We start from the raw sequence: 20,749 nt of genomic DNA, 5'->3' as shown, positions 1-20,749 counted from the left end.
CAAATTCAGACCAGGTTGTCCTCCAATCTCCCTTGCAGAACCACCTTCTCTCCTGGCCAGATTCCATCCCTGGAATGCCCTGTCCCAGGCACCTTCAGCCCATCCAGCCCCACCTTTGCTGGGTCCCAGTTCCTTGTAAATTCAGCTTCTCATGTTTGCTCCAAGTCAATCCCCAGCCAGAGAGCTTCAGATTCCAACCCAGCCTGGAAAAGGGAAAAATGCCAATGCCAGCTGCTTTTGATGCTGAGACAAACCCGGGACAGAAATCACTGCCCTGCAGCTTCAGACTCTTCCACAGGGAGGGAAAACCCAGTGCTGGAGAAGAGCTTTGCTGAAATACAAGTTTTTTAGTAAGAATCTGTTGCACATCTGGAGGGACTGCAGAGTTCTCTCTATGCCACTCATACCTGACCACAACATCTCATAGAAATCCAGCTATTAGAAAATTAGAGAAAAAGCAAAAAAGAGCTGTCTTGCACTTGGGCTTGGCTCCCTATCCCCCAAGGCTGAAGCCACTCCAGCAGCATGAATCTTCCAGGGAGACAGAGCAACAATTGCAAAGAAGTTCAGCTGAAATCACTGAGGGCTCTCAAGAGGAAAATTAATTTTGTGACAATGCCTAACACCTAGAGTGATGTGTCAGGCACAGTAATTCAGGGGGAAAACCAGCTGTCAGGCTGGGGTAAATCAGGAGTGACTCCACCAAAGGCACAAGAGTTACACCTGCATAAAACTGTCACCAGGCAAGGAAGTACAAGGCCCTGGGAGCCAACAAATAGAGTCTGAAGACAAGGCATTACTGGCCATAAATCAAGATAAAATCTAATGCCCAGGGGACAGCCGGGAAATCTAGGTCAGTGAGGACACAGCAGTGCCAGGCTGATGCAGACAGACACAGAAAAATGTCAAAAATCACCATCAAGCTCTCTTTTCCACCCAAGGTTTTCCCACCTCAACATGACCTGCTCCAGAAAGGCCAGATGACCAGGTGTGCTGAGTCCTGGTGTCTACCTTTACTGGCAGCAACAGAAACATTAGGACAAAAGACCCTGTAGAGCATTGAGTAGGATCCAGAACATATAATATCAGAAAATATTTAAAGAAAAAAAAAGAAATGGGGAGGTTCTGCAGAGGCAGGTGAGGCAGCAGACTGATCCAAGTGCTAATGGGGTTTCCTTGCACATTAAGTGATTTCTCTGTTTCTAGAAGGTGGTGCCACCAAGAATGCATCTGAAAGTCAATCAGAAAGTTTTCAAAAGTATATTAAAAGTTGAGCCTCTCAAAGTAGTGCAGAATTTGGGGCAGAGCCACTGCAGTCATAAATCAGCATCAACCTGCTGGCTCCAGCTTCTGCTCGAGGAGGATCAGGCCATACGTGCTATAACTAATGTCAAAAACGTCCTTGCCTTCAAGGTCTCTCCTCTCCTTACCTGCCACTGCATCTCTTCTCCTGTGACAGATGAGTTCACTCCATGCAGAGACAGGAAAATCCTCCCCAGACATCTCACTCCCCTGGAGGGTGTTTTTTAGACCTGTCCCACCCTTCACTCTACGTTAGTGAAGAACCAATACAACCACAAGCCCTTTCCTCTCTTTACTGCATATACACGACACCGAAACTATTCACCCACCCAGGAGAGCAGCTAGAAAGTTTCAAGTCTGTGGTTTGAGGGGAGGCATAATTAAGATTTCAAGGAACACAGGTCAGTTTGACTGTCCCTGTCAGCCCAGGAGATGCTCCTGCTCCTTCCTTACTTCCTTGCAGGGGGGCCCAGCTCCCCACAGCCGAGGCTGGTGGCTAAATCACAGCCTTCTGCAGAGTTAATGGCAGCAGACTCTGCACTCCTGAAAGCTTTTGAGGTTGTGGCAGAGCAACGTCGATTCAAACCAACCATTTGCTGGAATTGCTGTGTGTTATTAAAGCAGGAGGGGGGCAGCAGCTCCACAGCAGCTCCAGGATCAACCTTCCTGTCGGGAGCTTCTCCGGGCGCTCAGGGGCACAGCTGGGGTTTGGCTCCAGGAGGGAAAGGCTGGGGATAATTACACGGGTCCTGATACCTCATGCAGCTTTCTCAGGGTGCATGAAAAGGGTCAAGTGCCCGTGAGAGCTGCAGGGAAAGGCAGGAGCAGAGAGCTCTCCTGTTGCTCTGCCTGTCCTCCCATCCATGTGCTGACAGCTCTGCTGCCTCACCCACACCTACTGCAGGATTTCTAGGAAAAGCTGCAATGAAAACTTAGATTTTCAATCACAGGGAGGTATGTTTTCCTCCAAAGAATGTCCCTTCCCCCACTGGAACACCCAAGACTCCCAACCTGATGCCACCCTGGCCTTAGAAGAGGCAGAAGGCACTGAAAGGGCTTCCTATTCAGCCCAGGAAGGTTTCAGATGCTGAACAACTGAAAATGTTTGACAGTAGTTACAGAAGTAACTCTCAGATGCAATCTGTGGAGGTGCTCTTGCTTGAGGATCATTACATGACCTCTAGAGCAGCTCTCCTGCTTCAGGCTCTAGCACAAGCTACTTTTAGAAAACAGCTACACAACAGCCAGAATTGCACCTGTGATGACCAAGAAGAACCTTCCCATCCCTGCAGATACACCAGATACAGTACTTCAGCTGAGGAGAGAGCAGCTTCTAGAACAAGTTCTGGACAGGACATCTCTGCAGATATTGCTGATTCACCCACAGGTTTGTGCCACAATGATAAAAATGTCCAAAGAGAATATGAAAATATGGCAAGTAGTTTTTTTCTGAGCTGTTTTCAAAGATATAGGAGATCCAGAAAACTTCAGGGTAAGTGAAGCAGTTTGTCTTCTGGGAAAAGCACATTTTTAGAGTCTACCACAGTCAGTGAGCCAGGGGGCATTTGGAAGAGCATCACTAGTAGCTAAGCTTAGGCATTAGAATCATAGAATGGGCTGGGTTGGAAGAGACCTTATAGATCATCCAGTTCCAACACTGCTGCCGAGGGCAGGGACGCCTTCCACTAGGCCAGGTTGTTCCAAGCCCCATCCAAGCTGGCCTGGAACACTGCCAGGGATGGGGCAGCCACAGCTTCTGTGGGCAGCGTGGGCCAGGGCCTCAGCAGCCTCAGAGCCAAGAAATTCTTCCAATAATATAATCTCCAATCTAACTTCACCCTCTGTCAGCTTGAAGCCATTTCCCCCAGGTCCTGTCACTCCATGCCCCTGTAAACAGCCCCTCTCCTGCTCTCCTACTCTCTTTTAGGTACTGAAGAGCTTCAATTAGGTCACCTCAGAGCTTTCTCTTCTTCAGGCTGAACACCCCCAGCTCTCTCAGCTCTCCAGAGCAGAGCAACTCCAACCCTTGGAGCATCTCAGTGGCCTCCTCTGGACTTACTCCAAGAGTTCAATGTCCTTCCTGTGCTGAGGACTCCACAGCTGGATGCAGCTTTCCAGGTGGGGTCTCATCAGAGCAGAGCAGAGGGGCAGAATCACCTCCCTCAAACCGGTGCCCACACTGGTTTTGATGGAGCCTGGGACACAGTGGACTTTTGTGCTGCCAGCACATATTGCTCAGTCATGTCCAGCCTCTGGTTTGTGCTTAAAAAAAAAAAAAAAAATTAAAAACCTAAGTCTAATAGCCTTCTGGGCTATAATATTGGCTTTAGGAAGAAAAGGAAAAATATTGAGTGTGGGAAACTTCATTTTCTCCTGTAATTCTGAAATTTGGTTCTCTCTGGTAATCAACTCATAACGTACATACAGGAAACTCATAACGTACATACACTTCAGATGGCTAAAGTGATAACAGGGGAGTTAAGACACTAAGATGTCCTGGAGTGAGGTCTTTACATGCAGTACCAGATACTGGTAATCATTCATTGTGTTAAAAACCTCAGCCTGGGTGGAGTGAACCCATCAGTGGATAACTCTGTGCTCAGGGATGCAGCGTATTCCCCTCAGGAGTGGGAGTGTGTGTGCAGTGCTGCAGCCCAATCACAACTGAACACCCAGCAGGGCACTAAAGGAGGCCAGAGCCAGCCCATGGACAGAAATAAATAAGAGCTCATGGACTAACCCTGCAATGTAAAACAGAAAGTCCCTGACAGGGGTGCTCAGGGCAGGGAGAAGAGACCTCCATTATTTGTTTGTACCTTGTCCTTAAGCACAGAAAATCCAGGAGCTGGGCATTTATGTGGTTTGTTTTCCCTGCTTAGGACAAGCACAGAAAGATGCAGAGAAGCTACAGAAGATGCTGATGGCACAAGCACTGGAGGGCAGGACATCTGGGACCAGTTTGGAGGAGGGAATAACAGATAAATTTATATTGTACAGTAGGGAGAAGGGAGGAGAACAGGATCACAGTCTATAAATACTCTCAAGGTGTAAGTGAAGGGAGGGAATTAGTCACAGTTTTAGAGGATGGGAGAAATAGTGGCTTGAAGTTAAGATACAAAATTAGGCTACATGACAAGGTATATTTCTTGAGGGAAAAGGGCAGAGGAGTGTAACGGGGAGCACAGGGGTGCCACCATCTCCCCATTACAGCACATCTGGATGAGGGAATGAATTCCAGTTCTGCCCTTTGACAGGGTTCCAGATGTCTTTTTCTGGCACCACCATGAACAGTGCAATTTTGCCTCTTGTAAATTAGCACTGCAGATGAAAACTGGGCAAATAAGAGACTCTTCAGTTTGGCAGGAGAGAAAATTAAAGGGAAGTAATTCTACTTGGAACAGAGCTGTAACAGATTTTCTTTTTTTTTTAACGTGAAACAAAAACAAACCAATAAAAATCATTCTAGGTCAAATCAATTTAATTTAACCTGAAGCTAAATGTCAGATCTGGTTTACAGCAAACTCCTGATACCGAAAGGGAACTGCTGTGCACCAGGGTCCCTCATGGCAGCATGTGCAAATTGGTGCATAAGGGGCACTCTGGAGGGTGTCCTTAATTTTCTCTATCCCATCCCAGCTGCACCTAACAGGGTCCAGCTTCCTTCAGAGAAGCATCTTTTATCTTCTACCCTAACTTCTCCCCAAGTCCAATCATTCCAGCACAGAACCCACATGACCAAAGTCCTAAATCATGCTCAGACCCATCTTAGCTCCCAGCATTTTGGATTTAAGCCCATGAAATTATTCACCACATCATACAGTTGCTATAGCAACATCCTATTGAGTATTAATATAAATTGCAGTTCCCAAATCCCATCTATTGGAAGGAGTTGTGCAGCAGGGGCAAGAGACATCTTTGCCTGAATGGCTTTCCATTCTCCATCTCTCCCAACACCAGTTGATCCAGGCAGTGGATTAACCATGTCCTGTCTTCCCTCAGTGCTATCAGTTGTGGCACTGAGCTGTGGAGGGCGAAAAGAAGAAGGAACCCCACTTCCAAAGGCCCAGCTTGTCCAAAGCTGCCTCTTCACAGCAAAGTTTCCTGAAGTGAACAAAATGTGCTTTAATTTAAATGCAGGCAATGAGTATTTTTGGTAGCCCAAGCAAACATGTTAAAACTCAGACCTTTTTCCCTCCTTTTTTCACAAGAATTTATAGTATGACCCTGCAGAGGTTTAATTTTTCAGTAGAGCTTTTTGAACACTTTCTTTTCACTAAGAAGAGCAATAAACACTTTTTTTCTGATGCTGAATGTTAGAACAGTGCACATTCCTTAGCACACATGAAATTAAGTTAGTACAGAACTGAGGATGGAGGGCACTGAATGAAGGAAGAACGAGGCTGCCCATGCTCTAAAACAGAAGCAACTACATCCTTCCTTTAAATTCCTCTTCCAAGAGGAAAACTGTCTTTCAGAGGTTAAAGACAACTAATTTATTAGGCAATGGCTTTCCACAATAAGTTAGGGATTTCAAGAAGTTTTAAATAGCATCTGATGCTTTCTTATCCAAATGCCACATGGCTCAGGCTCTTTCCTTACAGCCCACAAGCCTGGCAGATGCTCCCATCAGCCATGGGGTTGTAACACAAAAAGAGCTGCTGAGGCCCACACAGCTCCCAGACTGACCTGAAACTTCTCAAAGACAACAACCAACATTTTTTTCCTTTAAAAACTGGAAATGGAAGAGATAAGTTGAGGATGGGAGACAGCATGAAGAGCATTTCCAGCAGTCTATTTATACCCTCTCTGGCTTGAATCCACTTACCCTGAAGCCATTTAACACTGTTTCATAGTGTGAAAGGGCCTTCATGTGGATAAACATTCAGGTCTGTCACTGTAAGACAATCACAACATATGGGCAGACTCTTCATTTCTAACGTTTTCATCCATTTAAACACATCAGATACAGGCTTAAGGATTTTATGTCTGATTCTGACCAACATGACAAGTGTAAACAGCCCTTTCAGTGAGATATTTCTGTCTGCACATCCAGGATGCAATGAAACACCTCCCTTTGGCTGCCATCCCTGTTCCTGAGCCAAAGGCTATGCTGGCGACCCAGGTCAGGGTTGTCTTTGGGGATCGAGAGTCCCCAGAGCAAAAAGGATGAGGAGACAGAGGGAGAACAGGGAGCATTGCCTAAGAACAGGGAGAAGTATTGGGAAAGAAGGGGCAGGATGGAAAGCAGAGCCTGGAGGGGCAGGATGGAAAGCAGAGCTGGGGAAGGACACTGATGGGAAGGGAGAGAAATAGGCAGAGCAGAGTTAAGAGTCAAATGAAAAAAAGAACAAAGCCATGGGAACAAAGGACAAAGAAAGGTAGAGAAGAAAGTAGAGACTGGAGTATGAAATGAGTGAGAAAAGGAATTTTAGAAGCTCTAGGACAGACACACATACCTGTCCATTTGTAGACTCTGAAGGTTACTACATTTGTTCTTCCCTCATTCATATTTATCCAACATACAGTTCTGGGACGCTATTTTTAACCATGCACAAAAAACACAAAAGGAGCTTTTCTCACTTCCATTTTGGAGGAAGGGCCAGGCAGTTCCCAGGCACAAGGCAGATCTCTTTTTAGAATAAATTCAGAAAGACTATCGGAGCAAACCCAACGCCTATGAATAAATAACGCAGTTCCTGCGGAGGAGGCTGTGGCAAGGAGCTATTCTCAGATGCGCACACAGCCCCGAAGAGGAGGATGTTTGGGAGTGAATGAGGAGGTGGTGGCCTCCCTGTATGGAATTTTACCTGTCTTCCTGCAGGGAAGGAGCTTTTCCAGTCTGGAGCAGCAAAGAGTGTGAGGAACAACATGTGCACAAATGCAGAGGATCGTGGTGAACACGTGAGCTGCTGTGCAGGTCCTGTTGCCCACAGCAAGGCAGCAGCTCCTTGCATCATGGCCATGCCAGTCTGCAGGATGATAGCATGAAACAGGTTCAGGAGCACCAGCCTGATGTTATTTCTGTTCCACATGAGGTGTGGGGAGCTCGGCTGGAGCAGACGTGCTGCTGGAGGGAGCAGGGAGGCAGGAGGAATGCTCTGTGCATCCTCATCAGCAGGGCTGGATATTGCTGCAGTGGGAGACACCGGGCAGGGAGGGGATTAGCTTAAGGCAGAAATGTGCTGATTTGAGGCTGAACCTTCTCCCAGGGTCATCTATGTGCTTGAATCAGTAAAATAAGCTGCTGTGTCCTGTTCCCTGCACATTACAGCTGCTCTGCCCCTCACTATAAGCATCAGCTGGGAATGATTTAACCAGTTAGAGGAGGAAGAACCCAGAATTTGTAAAAACCACCCATCCCTTTTTGGGTAGGAGACCAAGGAAGGCAGAGATTGAATCTGAGGAAGCATCACCTCCTGTTTCTTCCTCTTAGGGCTGCTGGAGGCTGACCTAACCCTGCCTCAAGGCTGCTCTAACTCCAGTTGGAGCCACTGTCATGACTCCACATGCAGTGGTAGCACATGGAGATGCACAAAGCCATTTCTACCCACCTTTCCCCACAGGACCCTGTCCCCCAGCCCCATGCCATTTGACCATCAGGTGCACTTAGCCTGCTTTGAAAAGCATTTGTCCCTCTCCCAGGGAGGTGGCTGGGGACACCCATGAGCAGAGATGCAGGAGCTAAACACTGTTTGACAGGACTCGTGCAACAATCTCCCAACTATCCTTTTTTTTTTTAATGTTCCTTCTCTTCAGCTGCTAGATTTTACTGGCTAAATTGTGCAGCCTTATTCACCTGGAAGTTTACGAAATAGGACATTGGTGAATTTTATAAGGTGGCACTGGAGGCATCAATTTTATGAGAGGTAAAAACAAAAGACTTTGGTCCATCTGCAATTTGACTTTACTCAATTGCCTCTTAGAGCAGCTGGGCTGACAGAGACTCATCCTCCTGAGAGTCCAGGCACAAAAAATATCAGTACTGTGCATCAGAGTCTGAGTGCCTGCACAATTTATCCTCATTAAACTGATGTGCAGTTTGAAGATACAGATCCTTGTTAAGAAAATTGGTTATGTTTCCCAATTCTGGTCCATTCCCAAAGTCTCTGGGATTGGAGCTCCAGAAGGCCTGGCTGCAGCAGAGATGGCTTTAATGAACTTAGCTGGTTGGGCTGTGTCCTGTGGCCAGAGGAATAAGCCAGAGATGCAGGGAGATGGCAGGAAGGTAAAGCTGGGTGGAAATACAGCAGGCAGGGCTGTGTCTCAGCAGCAGCGGCTGGGAAGATGCAGAAGTGCTGCTCGATGGTTGGAAGCGTGTTTTCCTGGTGAATTCAATTGCTAATGCACATGCAGAAGGTGGAGAATGCACAAGTGTTCAGATGGGAACCAGTCTCTCCTGTGATACTCCTCTGTCATCCCCTCCAAAGCCATGCAGAGCATGAGCAGTGAAGGAACAAAGCCCCAGGAGGGTTTGAGATATGGGAGAGGTTGCAGAGGTTCAAACACAGCCTTGATGTCACACTTAAAGAAGGAGATGGATATCTCAGATCTCAGGCTTGCTGCCAGCCTTGGAAATGACTGAAAGTCCCTTCTGCTCATCAGCACTTCAGCCCTCAAAAATAAACCTATTTCCTATCAGTCCTTGGCAGGAGATGCTGCAGGGAGGGAATGGCAGCCTGTTCAAAGGGGCTAATGGAAGCAGGGAAATGCCTCCCAGATGTGCAAGGCAAGGGCTGGCACACTCTGAGTGGGATACACTCTGATTTCCTGCCCTTCCCACCCCCTCAGTGTCTGGCATCTCCATGACTTTCTCCTCAACTGCATTTTTTGGGGTCTTCAGATGAGACAAGGACATCCTGTTTATCTCCAGCTACCACACCTTTAAACCAAAGAGTCAGACTTTTGTAACCAAGCTGCTCCCTCAAACAGGCCCCTGCTGCTTTCCAACACATTTTAAGGACACTCCATGGGCAAAGGAACCAGTTTTCCACAAAATCCAAAGCTAGAAGTGAGGAACATTGGGATTACTAGGCAAAGCCATCTCCTTGCCTACAGACAAACATTGTCACAGAGCTCTTTTCAGGACATCAACCTCTGCCTTAAAAAGTAATTTGGCTTTTGATTCCTTACACTCATTAGAAAATTGTTACATGCATCTGATATTTAGGAGTCTCCTAAATTTCCAGCCTGAATTTATTCATCCCCAATCTACGCCCATTAGTTATTCTGTCAGCATCAGCTCTTGCCCCTTGAAAATATTTATAGGAAGCAATCACTCCCTTGGAGCTCTCATTTTGCTAGACTGAACAAATTACTGTCACCAGTCTCCTAAGGAAAGCTCTCCACCCTTGGACACTAAATCTCCTGGAGACTCTAGGATGCATGGTGCTACACTCTAGAAAGTTTCTTTTATTTTTTGTCCTAAATTCTTCTTTGATGCTGTGTACTTTAAGCCACTCTTTAATGATGTTTCTACACACAGAAATGCTTTTTAGTGCAGTGCAGGCAGCTCACACCATTATTTCAGTTGGCTGGAGCAGCACGAAAATCCACTGGTAGCAGTAGGGTGGTTTCTGAAGCATTATTCTTCCTGGTTCAACCATCATAACTTCTGCTCTGGTATCATGAGAGGAAGAGAAACACTGATAAGGATCAGAAATGGTGCTGAAATAAGAAGCACACAGCACTTTCAGGAAGTTATCAGAGTTTCCCTGGCAAGCATGGCCACACAGTAAATGCCACAACAAAGAATCGAAACCAAACTACTCCAAAACACATCCACAGGAAGGCACACCCATGTGTGCACACACCTACGTGCATATCCCCTTCTCTCCCAAGCACAGGGATTAACTCTCAGCCTCTGAAATTGCTGGAATCACATTTCAGGGTGACCATCACACTCAGTGCCTGCATCACTGTGCTTGGATTGGGAAGCTCTGTGCAAGTCAGAAGGCTCACACTGAATGTTAGCCAGAGTATCCTGGCCCATCTGTTGGAGATTAAGACCACAATGGAGCAGAGCATTCCTGCCCTCCTCCCCTTTAAGACATAGCGGGGAAAAAAATATTCCCAACACCCAAATGCACTTTTCAGCAACAAATAATGATTTGGCTGAGAATTAAGTGCAAAAGAAAAAAGTTTAATGCAGAACCCGAGCATCATCCTATCTCACAGGGCTTTTGTTTCAGCATGAAGAATTATGTATAGCTGACTCTTTTTATTAGATCAATTCAATTCTTTGGCTGCTTAGACTGCTCCTGTATATCCTCTCTAAATTAAGTTTGGTTTTCTATACCTGCAGCTATGGTTATCCTGCGTATTTTCCTGTGTATTCCACTGTGAAAATCGTGATTAAGTTCATTTGTCATAAAACAAACATGATGCCATGAATGATGAATAAGCAGAGCGTGGTGCAGAGACTGGCAATGCAGCTCAGCTTCCTCAGTGCCTGGGGAGCAGGGAGGGTTTCTGTGTCTGAGATTAGAAAGCTTCCTAATGAAGAAATCTGCCTAACAAGTGATGTCATTTCTGGCAAAGCCACGAGCTAATTTGCAGGGAAGGGCCCAGCGACCCCAGCGTCACCTCCCCAGGCGTGTGGAGGAGTTTTCTGGCTTTCAAGAACACAGGACATGGAGGGAAGGCAGCAGTGGGGGCTGCCTGCCTTGCCCTGCCCCTCACACCCACAGGCATGAGCTTCATACCCCCACACACCTCCTCAGGGACACAGCTTCCTGTCAGCCTCACTGCATCCCTGGAGATCCCTGGAGCCCATCCACTGCTGCACACTTCCACACCCCTGCTCCCTTTTATCCCACTTCCAGAGGACAGAGGGGATTAGCGCAACATTCACAGCCAAATTTTGTTGAATACATCTCAGGATAAGCTATCGTGTTAGGCAGTATTTCGCCAACACCCACAAGAAGTCATTCACCCCAGCCCAGCAGCTGGCTGGGGAGCACAGAACCATGACCAGGAAGCTGTGGGCTGTGTTTCTCACCATCTCTCACATCCCAAACTTCAGGAGGTGCCAAAGCAGCCTGGTCCATATACAGGAGAGTCACTTCAGCACCCTGATGACATCCAGGGCACAGGAGACCAGAAATCAGGCCCTCAGCTCTGCTGGGCACCACAAGCTCCCTGTCCCGCTACCCTCATCTTCTGGGTGCTATTTCATCACCATCCCTGGATTTCAGCACTTCATGGAATAGAAGCCCATTTTCCCTATCATGATAGTTTAACTTGAGACAGGTTAAACATTAAGTTCAGATCCCAGAAAGCTTTCAGAGTTTTGTGGCACCCCTGGCTGGAAGACGATGCAGTGTGCTGCAGTTCTCAGCCTGTGCTGCCCTGGTCTTGCTTCCAATCTTTCTGCTGGAGTTTCCCCCTCTGTTGACTTGATTTGCACCAAATTGCTTCCTTCTGCAGAGCCCACAGGTTCTTACTCAGACCTCTTAATTACATGTTTAACACAAAACAGAGGAATAGACAGAATACAAGCCCATGCTTTGCTAAATCACAGCAAGTACAAAAAGCTGCAACTCACGAGCTATAAAGACGTCTTCACTGTCTATAATTCAATCCTACTCAGGCTCTTCCTTCTCCAGCTCCCAGCCCACCCAGAGAATTTTCTTGCTCTTAAGTTCCCTCTTCCTCCACTATTTTGTCACCTAGCAAACCTCAATAAAAACATCTTTTGCCATTTTCACTGCCCTCTTGCTCCAGAGGTCCCGAGGCTCATTGACATGTTTTCTACTAACCTCATGCTCCAAGGCATCTGTGGGTCCTTGTGTTGGAAACCACCTCTGGAGCTGGAGTCCTAAACAAAAGGCCTGCAAAGGCAGCCAGCCAAATACTGACCTGCCCAATGCAGTAGCTGCAAACCAGCCAAACACAGCAAACACAGTCACTGGGATGTGGACCCAGGAGATTTGCCTCCAGAACAGAGACAGCTTTTCTTTCTTCACAGGATAATGGACACGACAGAGATAGGAATCACCTGCAAAAATTCAGGGCAAATTTGTGACCTCTCCCTGTGGATTTTCTGAGAACTCACTCCCCATTCAGCTTTGTAAGCTAATCCTTTTTCATTCACCTTATTTACAAGCACCACCACTGTGTTTGCTTAATTCCCCAGTCCCTTCTGTCTTCTGCATTCCAGAGTGGATTCAATTTCAGCATTCCCCATTCCCAAAAACCTCTTTGGCCAATTCTTCTCCTGAGTCAGTTTAAGAAGCCTCAGTTAACAGCAGTTCAATACCTTCCCATTAACACAGTATTTTCTCTCCCATGCATAATGAAGGTAAGATGCAAGTATATCCTGCTGCCCTCTCCCAGAGCCTCATCTCCTCTTTCTAGAGCCCATCAGACATGTACTTTCTCACCTTTCTGACATGCTGATCAACAAGGTTGTCTCCTCTTCCCTTTAATTGCTCTCATTACATGCTGTCTGCTGTGCTGGGAGCAGCTGTAAATAAGAAGCTGCTCACAGTATCACATGAATCCACACCATCCTGCAGAGCAGCCCACAAGTCCCCATGGCCTCTGCTCTCAGTGCAGACAGGCTGGGGATGTATTTTGTGCAGAACTACCTGACCAGCAAGTCTCTAACATGGAAAGGCAAATGCCATGGGCTTGTGTGTGTGTGTGCAGGGGCTCAGCACGATATTTAGCTGATAATGGATGATTTCCCATGTACCAAAATGCTCTCCACATCCAGCTGCATGATCACAGAAAACTGAGTCCAGGTCTGCTACAAAGTGTATTTTTACCTGTAGTGTTTCTTAGGAATGCTATCCCAGTTTTGCAGCTGTTTACATATTTGAGAGCTCCCTGAAAACCCAGTAAAGCCAGTCTGAATTGTTTCTACTTACATAAAGCTTTCAGTCAGGTCACCTCCATCCCCTGTAGGAACAAACCAGGGGAGGAATTAATAAGTTTCTACAGAACTTAGCCCAGAACTGGTAAAAAGACACATTCCAGCCACAAGACCCTTTGGGATGATCTGAACAGCACACAGGCAGACAGGAAGACTTTGCCAAGTGCTGGGAATTTTCCTATAGACCTTATTAAACAAGGAGAGGAACTGCTCTTTGAGAGCACAGGCTCACTGCTTTTTAAATTCACTCTCAGGAAGACCTGCACTGAACCGATGCTGCAAATCTAAGAGCGGAGTGGGAGCTCCCCGGTCAGCCAGTAATGGGGTTTGTCAGAACAATTAAATCGGAAAATGCATTTTTAGGTGTCACCAAGTGACTGGAAACACTAGAAAGAAAGACAATTAAAAAAAAGAATAAACCCAAGAACCTGCAGCTCAGTGAGAGAGCTACAGGCAGCAAAGCTCTCCGTCAGGCTGCTCACGAACAGCTCCGGCACTGCACAGAGCAGAGAGTGGAATTTCACAGCTCTGCAAGGCAGTGCTGCAGGTTTGTATCCCATTTCCCTAAGCCATGGAGCACTGCAGGCATGGCAGAGCAGGGACAGTCTCCAACCTGCTTCCTCGCCAGTGCTGCAGTCACTGGGCAGAACAATCCTGCTGGAGAGAGTGACCCTGCACAGGGCCAGTCCAGGAGAGCAGCTACCCTTCCCATTTCACAGGTGAGAAAGCATGAGATTGAAAACTTCAATTGCATGCCCAAAGCCACTGTGGGAGGTCAAGGAAGCGAATGGCCACCTCAGGTCACTGCTCACCCCACGAAATGGGTGTCTGCCATGTGTCCCCTCACTCGTGTGCACTTGGCAGGCGATTCCGTACAGCCACAGCAAACACCACTGGAGGCTCACACAGCCCTATTGCAGCACTATGGGTAGAACAGACCCAAAGTGTCCAAAAAAGCACATTTTCAAATTTAAAATCCTCTTTTAGGGCATTACACTTGCATTCAGACAAAGCAGCAGCAACGGAGAGGCATTTATTGAGCTTGGTCAAAGACCGATCATAATAGATTTTTGGTCCCAAAAGGAAAGCTCCATCACCAGAGCATAAAAGTGGAGGTAAATGGGTTCATGCAGACATCCAAGGCAGCAAGCTCCTCACTGTAGCACAGACTTTGTAACCCACTAACCTGACATGTGATGGCAGAATAATATCAAGCTCTTAGAGAGTCCTTTTCATCAACAGATCTAAGAAAACTTTCTAAATGCAGGTTGTGTTGGCGTTTTAAGTGCCTGGAGAATAGCGAAAGCACAGCGAGAGGCATTTCTGAGAAGAGCTTTGGGGCCCCAGGTTTGATCAGTACCACCCTACAATGAAACCTGACTCAAAGGCTACCAGGATTCAGTGGAGCCATTATTGCAGATTTCAAGGGGCTTTGAAGCAGAACACCAGGGATTAGTGTAACTTTTACTACACTTGCTTTTACAACAATAAAACCACACAATGACAATACCTTCTGCCTTGTACATCCTCAAATATCCAAGAGCTTAAAATGATCTTTGTCTGTTCCTAAAGGCACATCCACAGTGCTTCTATGTGTCACGTGTGCAGCTGTAAGTGATGCTAAGGAGACTGAAGAGACTCTAGAATCACCAGTTTACAAAACGCTTTTTCTAAGGTTCAGGGCTTCTCAGTGCTTTGCACAGAATATTCAAGCTTTAAAACAATGCCATCTGTCATGATGTATTTCTTGAACTAACACCAAGAAGGATGGGATAATTGAAAGCACCATCAGTCCAACTCAGATGTCACACCTCAATAGCTTGCAACAACAGACCTCAGCAAATAATCTGGGTGAATCATAATGCCCACAAAGTGCTTTGAGGGGTTTTTGTTTGTTTTAAAGTGGCCTTGCTACAAAATCATGCATTTGTGTAAAATAGATTCCTGCCAGAGAAGAACAAGTGCACTCTTCAGATGCAGGAGGGTCTCTTTCTATACTTTTCTTTTAATTGCATTGGCAGAACAATGATAAAGAACTTCATTTTCAGGATGCCATAAAAGCAAGCAGGTTGCAAGCAGCAAAATAATTTTAGAGCAGGGGAATAGATATTAGAAAAAAAATTCTTGTCTGTGAGGGTGATGGGGAACAGGTTACTCACAGAAGCTGTGGCTGCCCCATCCCTGGAAGTGTTCCAGGCCAGGCTGGATGGGGCTCTGCAAAACCTGGTCTAGTGGAAGGTATCCCTGCCCTTTGCAGGGAGGTGGAACTAGAAGTTTTTAATGTCCCTTTTAACCCAAACCATTCTATCAATGTACATCTAATGCTGAAATTATGGCTCTTTTCCAAATAAGAGTTCAACCAAAAGTATTTTTAAATTAGTGAGTGCTACTTGCCCACAAAACTGGCAGAGAAGGCGGAACCATGTCCAGTCAGCAGGAATACAGCTACCAGCAATTCTGGTGGGAAGTGTCACATGAAACACCCTGCACAGAAAGGCTGCTGATTTACCAGGATGGGTCCACACCCTGCAAAAGTTCAATTTTTATGCCAGTTGAGAAACAGCAGTGTCCAAAATGGGATAATCTAACACCAAGAAAAAGGACATGGCAAAGCAAGCAGGAGTCTGTAACCAGTCAATAAGACCATGCACTTGGAAGCAGAGAGGCACAGGCTCCACTGTCTGCTCCAAAAATCATTTTATACATCTTTAATAGCTTATAAATAAACCAGCATAAGAACAGGGACTGAAATTGGGTCCTTTGCCTTAGAGGTACTTTCCATCTCCAGTTGGCTGCATGGAGGCTCCTGTGCTTATCCTGCCAGGGTGCAGGTTGTGCCCAGCCCTCCTGAAAACAAGGATAAGGCACTAATGTCCCAGGCAAGGGCAGATTCCCTCCCCATCCCTTTTCCTTAACCCAAACCAGCTGCTTTATCAACTATTTGGGCTTCCCAAACTCTGTGCCAATGGCCTGGGTGCCAAAAAGCAGACCTGCAGATGGTGAGTTCAGCACCTCCAGCCTCACTGCTCTTGTGCAGACCCAGCTGGTGATGCATGTGACCCCCCCAAAAAAGAGGGGTGTGAGGGAAGCAGGGGTGGGACCAGCATCTCTGTTCTGAAATGGCTTTGCTACCCATCACATTTATTACTATCTCACTTATCCAACTTTAAGGACAAGGCAGTGATTTAAGTGCTTTTACTAGCCCAGTGCCAAGAATAAATTAATGATGTATATTAATAATATACAGCATTCTTAATGAAGCTGAGGCCATTTTCTGGTGCATAAAATAGTAAGCTAAAAATGACTAATTTTAAAATCAATACAAAATTCACTCCCTGGCACTACTGCATAAACTGTAACTTTTATGCTGTGTCTTAAATATTAGATAGAAGTGGCTGGAAAAGTCTGACTGAGAAAGTTCTGCTCCTCTTCAATCTCAGGAGGTGAGCTGCAGGTCTACAAGTGGTTTTGGACCTCCCTGGAGAAGAAAAACTGGAGAATCACTGAATGCAGTGAAAGCCCCTTCAGAGAACAGTGTTAACTGGTAATTCATGAAAAGCACATAAACCCACCAACTATCCAGCTCTCTGAAGCAAAGAGCTGTCAACCAAAACAGAAGCACTTCAGAGAAAGCCACCCTAAACCATGAACACTTTATGCCAGGTTTACCAAGTAGCTCCTCACCTGTGAGTTAAAAGGTCACATTTATGTACCCTTGTCCCTCTTGTCACCCAGGCCAAAATACTAAAAAAAAGTAATGCAGAAAGACCACAAAATGCTTGCCCTGGGATTCCTCTTGGCCATCTCTGGCCATAGAGGCTTTTTGGGGTTATTGGACAGTTTTTTTGTTTTGGCTGGTTGGTTTGGAGTTTGTTTTGTGTTCTGTTGGTTTGGGGTTTTTTTTTTTGTTGTTGTTCTGTGAACACAAGCACCATGCCATGCAGCACAGTGGTATTTGTGCAGCATCACCCAAGACTGCACAGAGTTGTGGCAGGAGAGCACCCAGGGGTTTCTGAGGGCATAAAACCTTCCAGGATAGGGCCAATGCACACAGAGGATGGAGTCAGACCCCTGGACTCCCATATGGAACCAGTTCTAAGCCACATTATTGCCTAAAGTGGGATTTAGCTAAAACCATGTTAATCAACTCACTGAATAAAACACATGTGGGACACAACAAAGCAGCCAGGATGAAAATGACCCAAGGTTTGAGCTGGAGAGTTGTGGACTAGGAGACCTTCATAGGCATAAACAAAAGATGTGCAACATTAAGAAAGGCACCTGCTTCCAAATCTTTGAGTTTCATCTGTATGGAAACGTTCTCATGCTTTTTGGACAAGTAGGGGCTCTGTCTGTCTGTTTTAACTTTGGAAGAAATTGCTGTAGCCCCCAGATACTTTAATCTGGACAGACCACAAAAATCACCAAGTTTCCATAACAAAATCTCTACTGGCTTCCCTAAACCCAAACAGGTCAGAGCAGGACTAACACAAAGGAAAAACATATTCTTCTGAATAAAATACAAATATTAGAAACAGAATAATTTGCTTTCTGTGTGCGTCTCATTCTCATCATCTTTAAGTAGATCTTACTACATCCAGATAAGCCAGAAAGCCAGCTTTTAAAATACTAAAGCCAGGTGAAATGAGTACTATCACTAAGATCACAATATCCTGGCTTATAAACATATTTAGCATTTCATAGTTATAGGCTCCTAGAAATATCCAGTGTTTCCCCTTATAACATGAAACCACTGCTCCTTCCAGCCATATCCCCAGCTGGTAGCAGGCAATAGAGCAGAGTCTTAAAATAGATATGGATGTAGGACACACTCTATTTCCCAAGGCAAACTGCAGGCAAAATACCATGACCATTATAAAAAAGAAGGAAAAAACCCACACAATAAACTCAGAGGCAAGAAACAGGTTGGCTGAGGCAGTGACAATTTAGTGCAGCTGTGTCTGTAGTGACCAACAGGGCAACACCAGCACAAGAACACACTCACACACCTTCCCAGTGCACAGAGGTGAGAACACACCACACAAACCCCAAGCAAAATCCTTCCCCCACATAAATCCTCAGCTCTGGGCTCTTTGCAAGCACAGAGGCAGCTGAGGGGGGCACTCCCTTTTGGGTGCTAATTAGATAAAGCAGAGCTAATTAGCGAACGCTGGTGTTCAAGTCAAAGTAGAGACCAGAGGGCTGTAGGAGACAAAATTTTGGCATGTGTGTGGCTGGATGAGCTCTGCTGGCCGCTGAGCAGCTGTGTCCTCTGTGTGTGTTTATAGCACTTGCATTAGCCCACTGGAGCGGCTGCTGCTGATGTAAGCCCAGAGGTGGAAGAGGGCAGGGCATGGGATCGAGGAATTCCCTGCAGCTATGGCTCCAGCTCACACAGCTGCACAGATGAACACCAGTCCATGCAGCCAGCAAAGCTCTGGCTCTCCCCACGCAGCTTTAGAGGTGTGGGCAGCTCTGCAAAGCCAGCCCAGAAGCCAAGCTGGAGGTGTCCTGATGCTGCAGAGGGGGGAACAAGGAGTCATGCCCAAGAAAAAGGACCTCTGCTTGCAGCACACAAACCCCAGCTTTGGTTCTTGCTGTTTATAAAACAGCACGGGAAAACCTTCATGCTAAACCCTGCCTGCATCTAAACTAGGCACCTGAAGCTTTTTGTGCTCAAACCAGCTTTGGCTGAGCCTCCTTTATGAAGTTATTCTGTGCAACAGCTACAAACAATACATTTTCCAGGGTGACCTCACTGTCACACACGCTGTGCTGTGCACAGAGAGCCATCAAGCAGAGAGCCCTTCCACCTGCACCATGGATACAGCACCATCACACCAAACAGTACAGTGAAAAGTTGGATGGCCAGAAAGATAATCCAGCACAGCGTGTTTAATTCCAGAGAAATAAAGCATATGCTTGATGCACCATGCCTTGTGAGGCAAGAAAAAACCACCAAGAAATTGTATGTGCAAGTTATTGAAATCCAAGGGTGTTTTTTTTTCCTAAAGCAGCACGTGGGAGCCCCCAGCAGAAATGCCCTGCAAACCCCACAGGTGGGACAAACATTTTACAAGCCCTTCTGCACATCTTATCCCGAGATGGTTTAATTCAAGTATCACGCTGCCAGTCTGCATTAATGCCAGAATGTTAATATCTAGGGAAGCCAATCTGACTAAATACCATGCTGCTCTAATGAGCAATTTTTCTGTATTCACCAGCAGCAAGGCTCTGTTGTCGAATGTGGTTCTCCATAATTAGCACCCACTCGTCGCACTGCTGTGAGCTGGTGTCTGCAGGCACAAATAAGAAGGGAAGCCCGTGAAGCTGGAAACACTCCTTCAGTGGGATCTTTATTGGGGACAAAGATGTTCTACAGCCTTTTTTAGCACAGAGAAAGGAGAGGGATAGAGGAAGAAGAGGTGGTATCTTTCGAAGGATAAGGAGCATCTCAACAAAGCTTATATAGGGGCTGAAAAAAGCCCACAGCTCTGCTTTAAAAGCTGTGCCTGTAGATACCTGTAACAGGGCACATCCTCTATTTCCAGCTCTAAGTTTCCTTTCCAGTTTCCTCTCTAAGCCAAGGAATCCCAGTGACCTTTCCTCTCCTTGTCATAAGGGTTTTGGTGGGAGACAGTAGTAAATAAACGAGCCCCGACATTGCACGATTCACCCGCAGACCTCGAAGCAGTCAAACGTTTTACAAAGCTTGTTAGGAACCAGCAGCTTTGAAAGGCTCTGGCTGACCCAGCAGGTTCTTACACGGCTCAGAGGATGGCGTTAACAACCTGGATGGCTTTGATCTTGCGCACTGAATGAAGCAGATCTCACACTCCTCAGCTCTGAGCAATTTTAGAGCCACGCTGGGGGTTACAGAAGTGTTTTGTCTGAGAGACACAGTGAGGAAACAGCAGTTTGAGAAACAAAAGTACCTGAATCACCTTTGGCTGGGTGGAAGAGGCTCTGCATAACCTACTGGCACTAGCAGTGGTGTTCTCCCTGCTGCATGTTAGCTTTCCATATCCTTCTTACCCGTGGTCACTGAATAAAGATACAAAAAATGAAAGCCAAAAAAACTGGTCATGGATTTTTCCAATTTTTAAAAGATTTTTTTTAGGCTTTTAGAACAGCAGTTTTGACAAAATAGGGCACATTTTTTGACCAGTAAGCAAATATTCAACCATTCTAGACATATTTTCCCTCAAATCCCTGACTAATTAATTGCTAAAAAGCTCAGGGTGAGGGGAAATTATTATGTAACCACATGTGGTAATCCTCAATACCACTTAGGAAGGGGGGTTCGGGGGGGGAAGGATCTAAGATGCTTTTTTAGTTTCCAGATTTTAGCTCTGAAACACCTGTGCTCTGCAGGTGTTAGGGGGAAATAGTGAGATTTGTACACAGCCATTTCATGCAGTAAATAATCTGCTTCTCTGGGTAAGTGCAGAAGGCAGAATGGCTTTGGAGAGCTTGGATCAGTCCAGAGTCCAGTCCTGGCTACGGGGTGTGCAATCCACCCTCCAAATGCAGCATGAGTGGGAATGCTAATGCTAATTTCAAATTTCTTTG

At 46.2% G+C, this 20,749-nt stretch overlaps 1 protein-coding gene across 1 annotated transcript in view; it reads right to left on the bottom strand.

Moving 5' to 3' along the window:
- Positions 1-20,749, bottom strand: part of RTN1 (reticulon 1) — a 117,977-nt gene that overhangs the window by 60,227 nt on the left and 37,001 nt on the right. The window lies entirely within an intron of this gene.

This window comes from Corvus kubaryi, unplaced genomic scaffold (assembly GCF_017639235.1).
Source record: "Corvus kubaryi isolate FWS band 111438036 unplaced genomic scaffold, C.kubaryi_AGA036_p1.0 66, whole genome shotgun sequence".
Classification (NCBI taxonomy): Eukaryota; Metazoa; Chordata; class Aves; order Passeriformes; family Corvidae; genus Corvus; species Corvus kubaryi.
The sequence above is the reverse complement of the archived record's forward strand: the minus strand, read 5'-3'. Positions and strand labels throughout refer to the sequence as shown.